Below are 12441 nucleotides of genomic sequence, written 5' to 3'. Positions count from 1 at the left end.
TCAGGAATAACTGAACAACTACAGGATTTATTGACTGAAATTTACATTCGTGACGATTAACTCTATAAAACTCAACTAATTCACAACTTTTCAAAGCTATTTCTCAATATTGTGCGTATAACACAGTAAACACTGAGAAAATCGAGAGTTAAGAGAAAAAAAGGATCGTTCTCAGATCACTCCACGCTGAGGAATTTTTTTAAACCGATTAAAATTCACCCAAAGAGGTACTTACCAAAAATTTAGCTTCTACGGACGGACTGGTGTCTATATGAAATATACTTGTATGGAGTAAAACCTTATAGTAATCGTAGGGAAGAGTTTCGGTTCCATCACATTCGATCAAGATTGAAATGGTAAAAAATCCAAATCACGTGACCCTCCTGCGAAGAGCCAGTGTCTGGGAAGATAGATTATTCAGACGAAAGCACTATTTGATTTTTAGAGCGATGAGTTTGTTGGCATGGTGTTTATTTCCTTTTAAAATGTCATGTCCACTAAATTGCAAAATCAGAAATTGGGAGAAGAGTCACAATTAAAAATAAAATATTCCAGATTGCATAATAATGCGCTGGGGATTTCATCTTATCTACAGCCTTTGGCTCGTCTTACGTGCTTTGTTAGCATGCACCACGATGCATGTACGTATTACCTCCACTCTCCCTCACGGCTGCATATGCAGAAGGTGGGTGACCAGAAACCACGAATGTTACAATAGAGGATCCTCAAGTCTTCCTCATAATGTGTTGTCGCCCACCGCGCATTAAAATAGGTTTACGGAAGTCGCAACTTGCGTCGCAGATGGACAAATTAATCCGAGTTTCGCGGGGAAATAAGGTATAATTTGTGGGTTTCAACCGATATTTACATTCATGACGGTGTTATTTATCAAATTAATACCTATTCAATGCTATTCCTCGCAATCACAAACATTATAATGCTAAATATTGGATAAAAGTGGATCGCATTGCACTCATCACCGCGCCGCATGCATATTTGAAAGCCGATTAAAGTGCGACCGAAGTGGCAACAGAAATCAACCTTCTGAGGGATGAAATTGGGCCTTCCCTATGCAGTCCCCTTGACAGAAACCATTTAGTCCATTTGCCATTATACTCCAATCAACCCTAATACACACTCGGCTCATTGCTTGCGGGATAGCGCTTGGTTTCCCTCCACCTTTATCCGTTTTGAATGAACAAAGGAATGAAAGACATCGTGATTCAAGGCCCCGATAACACCGCCAGCGTCTTTCTCTAAAAGGTAATGCTATGGAATACTCTCAGTGGAGACACCGGAGGCAGCTAACAGGGAAGTAATCCCTTGGCTGCAATGAGCAAGCGACAGTTCGCTGAAACTCGCAGATTAAAGACATCCTAGCTATTGATGAATTTTCTAATATCAGTAACATCCTCGGTTTTAGCGTCACACACTTCCAATGCAAGTGAATGTATTTATATATTTTTCATTTCCATTATTAGATATGTAGAATGTGCAGGATTTGGTTTCGATACATGTAAATGCCAAAAATGTTTGTATGCAGGGTGTTTAAGAAGGAATCTGCAATACTTTAGGACTGCCATTGCCCACTGCCATTTTCTGTCCATAAGCATTGGTTCGCAACTATTTAGTTACTGAGCTACGGCAACGCTGGCATTCTTTTGAATGCACTTTGCAGTAACGATGAAAACTGTTTTTCTTAGGTATCCAGTCATTTCGAAATTTTATTTGATATTCTGTTTTTTTAAGGAAATAAAATTATAATCAATACGTCAATGTGAAATTATAATTACCTGAAAGAATTAATCTCAACATGGTTGAGATTGCGCAATCGTAAATGTTTTATACTCTCTCAAAGCTCTGGCTTTATTGAGCAGAAATACTGATTGTTTCAGACAGCAAGTTTCTACGCGCGAACCCCCTTTACACACCATACTACGCATCCTTAAAAGACTAATTTCTCTTGGCATTGCTGTAACGAAGGACACAGCCAAAACTGTATGGAAAAGTGTTCCAAATCGGGATTCAGGCTGAAGGCTCAAGAGCAACCAGCACGCCAACCAATTTCCTACCTTGACATAAAGTTGACCTCAGTAGTCTCGAATAACCACCCTGTTTCCACTATTTGCATGGGAATGAGGAGGAAGGGGGGTTCACCCTTTCGCCAGCACACTTTCCGAGGCCTCGGCGCATATGGCACTTGGCCGCCACCGACTCGGATCGTCCCTTCATGTGCCGCACGCTCCCTCGGCCCCCGCGCCGCACCCCTCAGCCACTCCACTTCCCCGAAAGGCAAGAGCACCCCAGACAGACAAACGCGTGCGCGCCACCTCAAAGGAAGGACCGTTGTGTGCGTCTCCCTCGCCCACGTACACACGACTATGCCTCCCACCTTCCCCTTCCCTTCGCTCACGGGAGAAGCAGACCACCTTTTTTTCTTGCATCCAACCTCACCATCTCCATTACGACGACTCCCACCCATTCCCCATGGTAAAACTTACTTACTTCAAGGTAAGTACTCTCTTCATCTCCATACGTATACCTACCTACCTACATGTGCTCACTTACCCCCACGCGGTGACGGTAGGAGAGGATGGAGGACGGAGCAGCAGCCGCACAGGTAGAGAGATATCTTTTGTTAATGGACCTGACAGTGCCGCAGAGAGTGAGAGTGAGTGTCATCAGGGGACCGCCGCCGTTGGTAGTTGTGCACACGAGGGCGAAGAATAAAGAAAGGGAGTGATGGAAGTATGTACGAGAGGGAGATATGTAAAAAAAAGTGGTGGTTGGGTGGGGCCACGGACACACATTTCTGACGTACGACACATTGTGTATGTCACTCCTTCGCTCTCGCAAACGGATGATTTTTTTACCTCTCCAACATCTTGCCCTTCCCCACACGATGCATATGCATGCTTGCAAATTCTGCTTCCCTCCATTCCTTTTCCCCAATTGAAGTCTGAAGGCTGTTTTACACGGGGCACGGCATTGCGCAGGTTAGAACTGCATGAAATTCTCATTATGGCTTGCATTTGCGCGAATGCACGAACGAAATTAGGACAAGGGCTATTTTGCCATCTAACATCCGTGCATTCTCGCCTACATTTGAGCATTTCAACGCCTTACACGACGCAATTTTGACTGCGCCATCGTATTCACGCCAGATTGCGCAATTACGCGCACCGTGTAAAACGGCCTTGAGGAGCGCAAGTGAATTTTGCAGGTTAACTTTTCATGCGGCGTAAGGAGAGAATTAAAAACGTGCATTTCACTCATCTTTATTCAACGTAATAACACGACGCACTTCCAGGGAGGGTTCGTGCATGGCTGGCTAACGCATGATTGGGAAGTATGTAAATGAAATATACTCAAAACCCTCCAGGATTCAGAGTTGCAAGATAAGTTGACTAAGAGTGGTGATTTAAGTTTAACTACCAGGTTTCAATTCAGAAATCGTGCTCCGATCGTGATAGCACTAAGCAGCGGTGACCTAGATAATTAAGTAGCTGTAAGATAATCCAAATATTGTTGAATTATCCCCTGCCTCAATTTATGTATAAATATTGATAATCAGCTTAGAGATTGCGATAAACTAATAGGTTCTATTTTTTGTAAAGTCTGAATGGACTCCTTCAGCACTGGCATGCAGTCATGCTACGAATCAAATGAAGTATTGACCAGGATCCAAAACTACACTAAATATCAAATTAAACAATGATACCTGTGCCCTTTAATGTCATCGTATGAGTAATGTCAAACATATGAGTGTATTGCATGTCCACTTAAGTCAAGAACGAAATTCACCCCTCAATAAAGGCGTCAACATAACCTCTCTAAGCGGGTGCTAACGCCCTGAAAACGTCACGTGTAAACGAGGCGTCATGGCATGGTGAGTCAGAGTAGACGGATCCACTGAGGAGGCCATTTTGCATCTGGAATGCTTTGTTCTTCTCATGATCCAGCACTCCTCCCTTATTCATTACTCCGAATTACAATACCTTCCCTTTCAACATTACAGCGCCTTGCAAGAAGTTATCATACCCTTGACGCCTGACTCAGAAAGAGCCCAGGTTTAGCTGTTCGTGTTTTCCTAACGGAGTATCTATTGTGCGATACCCACTCCGCAAGCCTCACACGTCTCAGCTCATAAACTTCACGGTCGCAGAGTCTTCCTGGACGAAATCACGCGATGAAGGAAAGAAATGATAAGATGGACGATGAAGTGCCATATGTGTCGAGGCCTCGGGAAGAGTTGATAATGAAAGACACTTTGTTTCTTCCGCAAGTTCATAAAAAATCTATTTCATTACCGGTTTCGGCTGTTACATTATTATCGAATACTATATTATAAATCAAATAGTATAATATATACAAATTATTATTTGATAATGGTGTAACAGCCGAAACCGGTAATAAAATAGAAATTTTTATAAACTTGTGGAAGAAACACCACGAAAGTCTTTCATTATTAATATGGAGCCCTTCCACCACGTACGTGCTTCCGATTTAACTTACGTTTAAAAGTTCCGATTTAACTCGGGAAGCGTGCTGGCGATAAGGTGCAGAACTCTTCAGAATGCTCATATTTGGTTCACGGAAGAGAATCGCCGGCCTTTCTTCTCCTCGGCATGCTAAAAATTCCGTCATCCTGAAGAAAACTACGTCTTTCCCATTCACCAACAGCCTTTCCGGTAACTCCTCCCTTTCCATCAATTGTCACCATGTTAATAGGTTTCCGTAGGCGACAGATTTTGTGTGCGGTAAACTGATAGGTGATGGAGACTGGAGGGAAAATGTGAGATTTTATCACTATATATTTATGTCGCCATAAATCCTGGTGTGAGTTTGGCCCGTCACAATATGAAAAAAGTAGTAATTCCAATGCAAAGAATTTGTTTTTAAATTACTTACTGTCCTATGAAAGTAATCGAATGCCTACAAGTAGAAAAAGTCTATATTGAAATTTTTTTTCATAAATTTTCAGGGTTATTCACGCAGGATTGCCAAGGGTATAATAAAATTGATAAGGCTAGCTCAAGTGTGAAAAATTAGTTAGCGAATATCCATCATTATGATGAGAATAAATTTTAATTTTGAAGAGCTCTTAGGGCGAATGATATCCATAATTTATAGTGAAATGAAATCAAAGAATAATTTTTGGGCGATTCCTAAGTAGAATACATTCATAACCAAAATGTGGTAGCGATGGAATAAAATTTAACAACCAAAGAAAATAACCTCTATCGTTAAAAAATCTTCGATTTGAAAAATATACCTACCTATGAACATTTGCTTGCTAACAAAAAAGCTCAAAAGGCTGAAATTCCATCAATTTTTGTCCACGGACATGAATCATGATAATGGCATTAGACCACGATAAAATCACTTTCACTAGCGAACAGACGACTAAATCCGCTACTTAAATTTTCTCCCTCAAATGTGTTGACTTTTCAAGGCAAAACCTCCATTATAGATAATCCACATTACTTCGTATACAGTAACGGTCTTTTCATCGGGGATTGAGATTAACAAGGGGACGGTTTCTTTCACTATGACTCAGGCGGAATCTTTGAATCACCTAGCGATGCTTATGAAGTGATTTTTTACGCTGCCTGCACCATAAAAAGCGATTCCGCTCCGTGACTTAATGATGATACGTCGTTTGAGAGCTCTGTTGCGTGGGAGGTCTTACCCATACTTGCCGACTCTTCTCCTCGTTAGCCAACTCCCACTTAGCATCCTCCCGATCATAATTCACCGCCTGCATTTCCGCTTCGTGTTCCTCAATGGCACACACAAGTCGCCTCGAGCGGTTATTCCCCTTCCGAACTATACCCGAAAGTATTTAAGAGGATCGAAGGCAAGCATTACCCGAGGAATGCCTAAACGACAAAGTTTCTCTACCGTCTTGATTTTTAAAAACTATCCCACTAAAAATTCTAAACGTTATACTATCACTGTTAAGGCAAGAAAACTAATAAAAACAAAATAACGAACACGTTACCCAAAGAAAAGATCCACGGACTTGTGTAGAAGGAAGACAACTCACAAATGCTTAGCCAGTATCAAATCAATGGATCGAGAGTTCACTTCGCGGAATGGTGACATTATAGGTTCAAAAAGAAACTTAATTTCCACACAGTATTTATTGAAAAAACTACCGGTTTACACCGAAACAGGTTTCTAATAAATACTGTGTAAATATAACGATTGTTTTAAATTATCATGCTTTCACAGTGCTCTTAATAATCTAGTTACATTCTTTCTCTCCCCATATACTCCGTTTCAAATCATGGACATTCAGTAAGAGTAGTCTTGAACTATTAATTAAAATTTCTAGAGGACAAGTATTTTTACTGGACTAATAATTTTGTCCGGTAAAACTCTTTTTACTCGATAATGACACCTTAGCAACTAAACGCGTTTTACCAATTAAAAATCCGTGAAAAATCAAGGTCGTTTATCTTCATTCATATTGCAAGAGACTCGCACTTATAACTCTTGCCTCCAAAATACATTGTGAAATACCTGAGAATGGATCCCACGTGCATCTGAGCTCATTATTAGCCTCTCTTAATTCTATGAGGATGAAAAATTTCCCTGTGGGACAGAATTCATCGCAAGAAAAAAATTACGGGTGTAAATATTTTTTTCGGGCCACGCTTTCACTCTTGTTTCTCTTCTAGCCCGATTAATAAACGAGGCGTCGGATTCAATGTAGCAATGAGTCAAATTTACAAATGTTCCAGCACGAAAATATGCGTGATGTATGGGAGATGATGAAAAAAATATATCCATACCCTACCTTCTCATTCATCCAAGTAGTTAAAGTGAGGAGCGAAAGAAATGGAATTCAGAAAAAAAACAGAAAGAAAGGAAGACTAAGGTTAGGAAGAGCGAGTGAAAGTTGAAGAGGTAAGAGTATCCATCCATCTTCAAATCAGAATACTTCCCAAAAAGGCTTTCTTTAATCTCTCCCTGTTACAGCCTAAATCTATTCCAACCCATTTGGAAACCTATACGGTAGATTTCCGTGCATTCTTGATTAGTTACAGTTAACATCATTTAAAAATTTCAAGGCCCATAAAACAGGCTGAGCAATTTAAGGTACCCGAGAGATGTCGATCCATCATAACACATTCAGAAAACAATTACCTTGCTCAAACAGCCATTTGAAAAGGTCGTCACTAAATCACATGCAAGGAGGAGAAAGATTTCCTTCGATTGGCACAAAGCGACAGGCACAGATGAAATGAGGATCTTTAATCACAGCATGAAGAATGATGTTTTCCAATTTTCACTGTACTAAAAATGCCACACAACTCGTAAAACTTCACATTATGTCCGCGACAATGCAGCATCAGCACCTACGCGGGCTCATTCAAGGAAATGCCTAACTTCGGAGTAGTGGCATTAAACAGCTTGAAACATTCGTGACGCGAATCTTTCGGTAAAATCACCCATGCATATATATTTTACATATAATTTTAATTTACGGCTATTTATTTTTAGTTTTATGTAACAATTCACCTCAAAAGAGTAATAAATTTGGGTGAAAATTACTTTACTCTGTCGTACAACTGGGAGATCCAGAATTTATTTCACATCGCTTAATGTTTTCACTATCTCGTAGGGCTTCATTTGAATATTTGACCGTCTTAAAATCTGCAAATTTAAACCCAGTAAGTACTTAACAATCACAGAATCAAATAGACCAATTTCTTAAAATCAAATGACCACCATGAGGTCGGAAAGCAGTGACATTTTAAATCGAAAGCCGAACTTATATATATAAGGAGATTTAACGCCGAGAATCAAACTCACTGAAGCGAAGAAATATTTACAAAGTGAAATTTTCCTACAAAAACCATTCAATATCCATACTCATTCCACGCTTTTCAGTAAAGTTGAGTTGACGACACACCGTTTTCCGTGTAAGAAAACTGCCCGCGATTTGATGAACGAGTTAAAAATTAAGCATTCGTCATTCGGGTACTGACCTTTTTAAGAGTAAACCGGGTAAGTGCACAAAAAGGGGAGGCACTGAAAAAAAGGGGATGAAAATGAAAAAGTGATTACTTTTATGGAAAAGAAAACTTCCCAGGAAAAAGAATACTTACAGACGGGAAAAAACTGAAAATTCCCCACCCCCGAAAGTCTCGAGATACTATTACTCACTCCGCTGCCTAAATAATTGCACTTCGAAATTTTTTGCCGTCATCCATTCCAAGACCCTTTGGGAAAGAAAATCGTCTTCACAAAAGGGTTCAACCCTCTCTTCCCATACACCGTCTATAAATGATGCTGTTGCCATTATATGCTCGTGGGACTAATTTTTAACCCCCCCTCTCTCTCTCTCACTGCAACTGCTCTTCCACAAAGCAACCCTTCGCCTTCATCTCCCACCCTTTCTATATTACTTTAATCTCCCATAGTGAGATTCCTCATACTCCTTCATCCCCTCCCATTCTCTAGCTTCCAATTCGAAGTCAACCCTTCCACTCCTCCCTCGTCTCCAGGTTGGTATCTTCCAGCAGCTCACCCCAACAAAACACATTATCTACCTTTTGATCTCCCGCTTGTTTCAATCGACATTCACGTTGAATCCCTTCCTCCTCCATTTCCCTCAAGCCTCCCTCTCTCTTTCCCCAGTGAGAGGCATTTTTTTGTGTGGACGAGAGTTTGAACCATTGTCGAGATAAAACCACAAAGAACAGACGACCTTCTCCCTGCACCACCTTCCACGAAATAAAGGTCGGCTTTGGGATCTTCTCCCTCCCCGCAACCCGCTGCCCCGTCTCGTCTCGGCGGCCGGCGGAGGAAGAATATGGAATTCCTCGACTTCCGGCTTCGAATCCTGACCAGAATATTCTATGCGATGGACGGTGAGGGAGACAAAAAAAATGAAAGACTTTTCCGGGGGTCATAGTGGAGACAAAAACCACCGAAGTCCAATTTCCAATGCTGGCACATTACTTAAACGGAAGCGCACGGAGCTCCGCGGAGGTCGTCTCGACAAAAAGTTCTGAGCATCAGGGGAAGAGGGTGGAATGAACTACCTATTGTGGTTCGAGATCCACGATAAAAGCCTTAGGAAATGCCAAATACGGGAGAGCAATTAACCTTCACAAACCTCCATTTCAACCACCTGAATCCGCAAGCAATTGATGTCGCACAGAAGGCAATTTAATGTAACGTTTTGCATCGCATTACGTTAGCGCGAAAAGAGCATGGCGTACGAAATACATTTTCTCGACAAAACCGGTTTTCTTCGCAAGACGTACCGTTTAGCCATCAGCTCTTTACCAATTTCCATTTCCCTCTAGTTTTCGTGACCTAACATTACTTTCTAGCTATCATGAAAATAATATTAAGGAGTACGTAGTAGAAGTAATCCCTAGTAGTTAGCCTCGAATATAGAGATCCATACATCAGAGGAGTAGCATAGGTAACTGACAATGAACCTTTGAAGAGGCACTGGTAGACTGATCAATGAGAAATTATTATAATAACAAATGGTACATCATCCCAGATATATTTCGCACTATATATAGAATTGAAGGGAAAAATGAATGCATATATTATGGATATAGTTGCTACAACTAATACTAACGTGATATTACTGTGATACCTCGCTAATTCGCAGAATAATTGGGGTTTAAACCATCTGCGATTGACCCACACGAATATCCGTCTTTGGCTTAAGCATTTTGTTCTAATATTATATTCGGGCGCACAACGGAAAAAATCTAGCTTAGACCTCAAACAAAAAGCTCAATTCGGAATAGGAACAACTTTTAACCATTTGAATCCTTGAGTATATGAAACTCAGAATATATATTTGTAAGAAGAAGTAATGTGAAAGACCCGACCTTAAAATGTGTTTTTTTCGTTCACAAAAGTTTTCTTCCGTCTTCCCCTACCCTGCACTCATGGCCATGACGGAAGCAGCTGTGGATATTCCAGCATTTCTCCGAAACAGCTTCAAACCTTCCGTCCTCTATCGCGGTGGAGTGCAAAAAAATTGTGCCGAGCGCGAATAAATACACGTTCGATGTCACGGGAAAGGCAGAAGAGACAAGCGACTAGCGTAAGAGACGGCCTCTTCCTCTCTTTTTAACAATCGCCTAAGGTTAACTCGCTTAAAAAATGGCCACTGAATTCATTAGTAAGCGGAACAATGCCTTCTTTAAAATTCTCAAGGTACCATGTTGTGGGACGGTGCACAGATTTAACGGAGAATGGCAAGGAAGCACTCGGGTGGGTATGTATAGAGGGGTGGAAATAACAAAAAAAGAGATTCTTTAACGTGTTACAGCGTTGTGGTTGGGAATTTTTCGTTAGCATTTATATTTATTATCCGAAAAACCTCCTGAATGAAGTGAAATTCCTCAAGAGAAATAAAGATGCACTTTTATTTTACTTCAATAATGAAGCACGTACCTACAAATATGAATAGCGTTCCCTCACCGATTTTTTTACGCGGCGTCACTCGGGGAGAAACTTCCTCGGCTAATTATGCATTTGAAGAATCCTTCTTCTGATTCCAAGAAATTTAAATACCACTACTGTAGGTCAATACACTGCATCAGTCGCCCCGCATGAAATTCATCTCTAAAGGCCGTTTTACACGGGGCACGGAATTGCGCAGGTTAGAGCTGCATTAATTTCTAAAATGGCGTGAAATTGCGCGAATGCATGAACGAAATTAGAACAGGGGCTATTTTGCCTTCTCGCATCCACGCATTCCCGCATATGTTCTAGCAATTCACCGCTTTACACGACGCGATTTTGATTGCGCCTTCGCACATACGTCAGATTGCGCAATTCCGTATACCGTGTAAAACGGCCTTAAGAGTATGAGCCACCGGCCATTCGTTGCAAGAATCCTTCATTGAGGCACCCAGTGAATGATAAGGATGGAGGCAAACTTGACTTTTATTCAAAACTGCATATGATGGTCCGGTTACAAGTTGCACAAAAAATTTGCTTTAGCGCATACACATTCCAGCTACAGACTATGAAAACATCTGTTAAGTTTGGACTGAGCTTTTCAAGATAGCCATCATTAAATCGTATAGATTTAATGATGGCTATCTTGAAGAAATAAATTAACTTCAGTCAAAAAGGTCAATCATTTCACCACTAGGGAAAACAACTAGCAAACTTCTTGTTTAAATAGGGGAAGAGACATTTTAGATGCTACATTACCTACGAGGATTAGTATCTAATACGCATATTTCTACACACACGCAAGATAGATTTTAACGAAAAATCATTCAATGAATCAATAAGCAAAACTAAATGCAAAAAAAGTAATATCATCGCACAGATCGCTCATGAGAAACGTATCTGGAAAAACCTCAGCCATATTTTCTTTATTCCTGAGATTAAAATGCCCAACGTTATCTGCCTGCAAAGTGGGTGACTGTTTTTTAAGGTTTCTAAAACTAAGAAAAAACTTGCCAGTCCGCGAAACCGTCGAAGTTCTTCTAAAAAAATAAATTTAATTAAAATAAAAGCTCTTAGAATGAAATAAAAATTTAACATTTGAATTCCGCGATCATTCACCCTCCAATAGCCACGCCGCGAGAATTTGGAAATTCTTTTTCACCATTGCATAAGCAGAGATGCAGGTGAGACCTAGATGTAAATGTACATAAAAATCATCTTCATGCAAAGCGGGCGACTGGTTTTAAAGGTTTTAAGAAAAGTAAGAAAAAAAATGTTATCTAAAAATATGAAAATAAGAATATCTTATCTAAAAATAAGAAAAAAAACTGTTTCCAGCACACGACACGTCTAAGTTCGTCTAAAAAGGAAATCTCTCTAAACCAACGCTCTTAGAATAGTATCTATGGGGAGTAAAATATTTGTATTTATCGGTTATCCATCCTCCAAGAAGCATTCCGCGACTATTAAATATTGATTTTTGTAAATTCTTTCTCACCTTAGCACAAGCTGAGATGGAAATTGGATCTAGATGTAACTGCATATATTGTGTGGGAAGGGAGAGAGAAAAAATACAAAATAGAGATGGAAAGAGTGAAGGCGCGCGCGCAGGGGATTTGTATCTGAGATCGGGAGGCGGTGGGAAGGGAGAGAGAGGATGGAAACTGGAGGAGGCCTCCCCTCCCCTCCCCTCACCTTCCATTTCTTTCACGGTGGAAGTGAAAGTAAAACCCGCAGCACGCATTTCGCTCCTTATCTCTTCCCCGCGAGCATAACTGAGCATTTGAGGTCAGGGTCAAGGAGGAAGGACGGCAGTAATTTATGTACATACGTTTCGCTCCCTCTTCCTCCTGTCTCTCTCTCTCACTCCCTCGCTGTATCTCCTCCTTTCTCTCTCCCTTCTCATTCACTGAGCGGAAGGGGCTCGTGCGAAATTAGAGAGACATCTGAAAAAGAGATTTTTAAAAATTAATCTTTAGCCGATGTAGT

The 12441-nt window shown here is 40.7% G+C and overlaps 1 protein-coding gene across 3 annotated transcripts in view; it reads right to left on the bottom strand.

Annotated features, from left to right (window-relative positions):
- Positions 1-12441, bottom strand: part of LOC124166613 — a 313116-nt gene that overhangs the window by 252357 nt on the left and 48318 nt on the right. For all 3 annotated transcript variants that reach the window (XM_046544214.1, XM_046544240.1, XM_046544224.1), the window contains exon 2: positions 12284-12398. The gene's annotated coding sequence lies outside the window, so the exon portion shown is untranslated. The remainder of the gene's footprint in view (positions 1-12283; positions 12399-12441) is intronic.

This window comes from Ischnura elegans, chromosome 1 (assembly GCF_921293095.1).
Source record: "Ischnura elegans chromosome 1, ioIscEleg1.1, whole genome shotgun sequence".
Classification (NCBI taxonomy): domain Eukaryota; kingdom Metazoa; phylum Arthropoda; class Insecta; order Odonata; family Coenagrionidae; genus Ischnura; species Ischnura elegans.
This window is presented reverse-complemented; position numbering and strand designations above follow the sequence as displayed.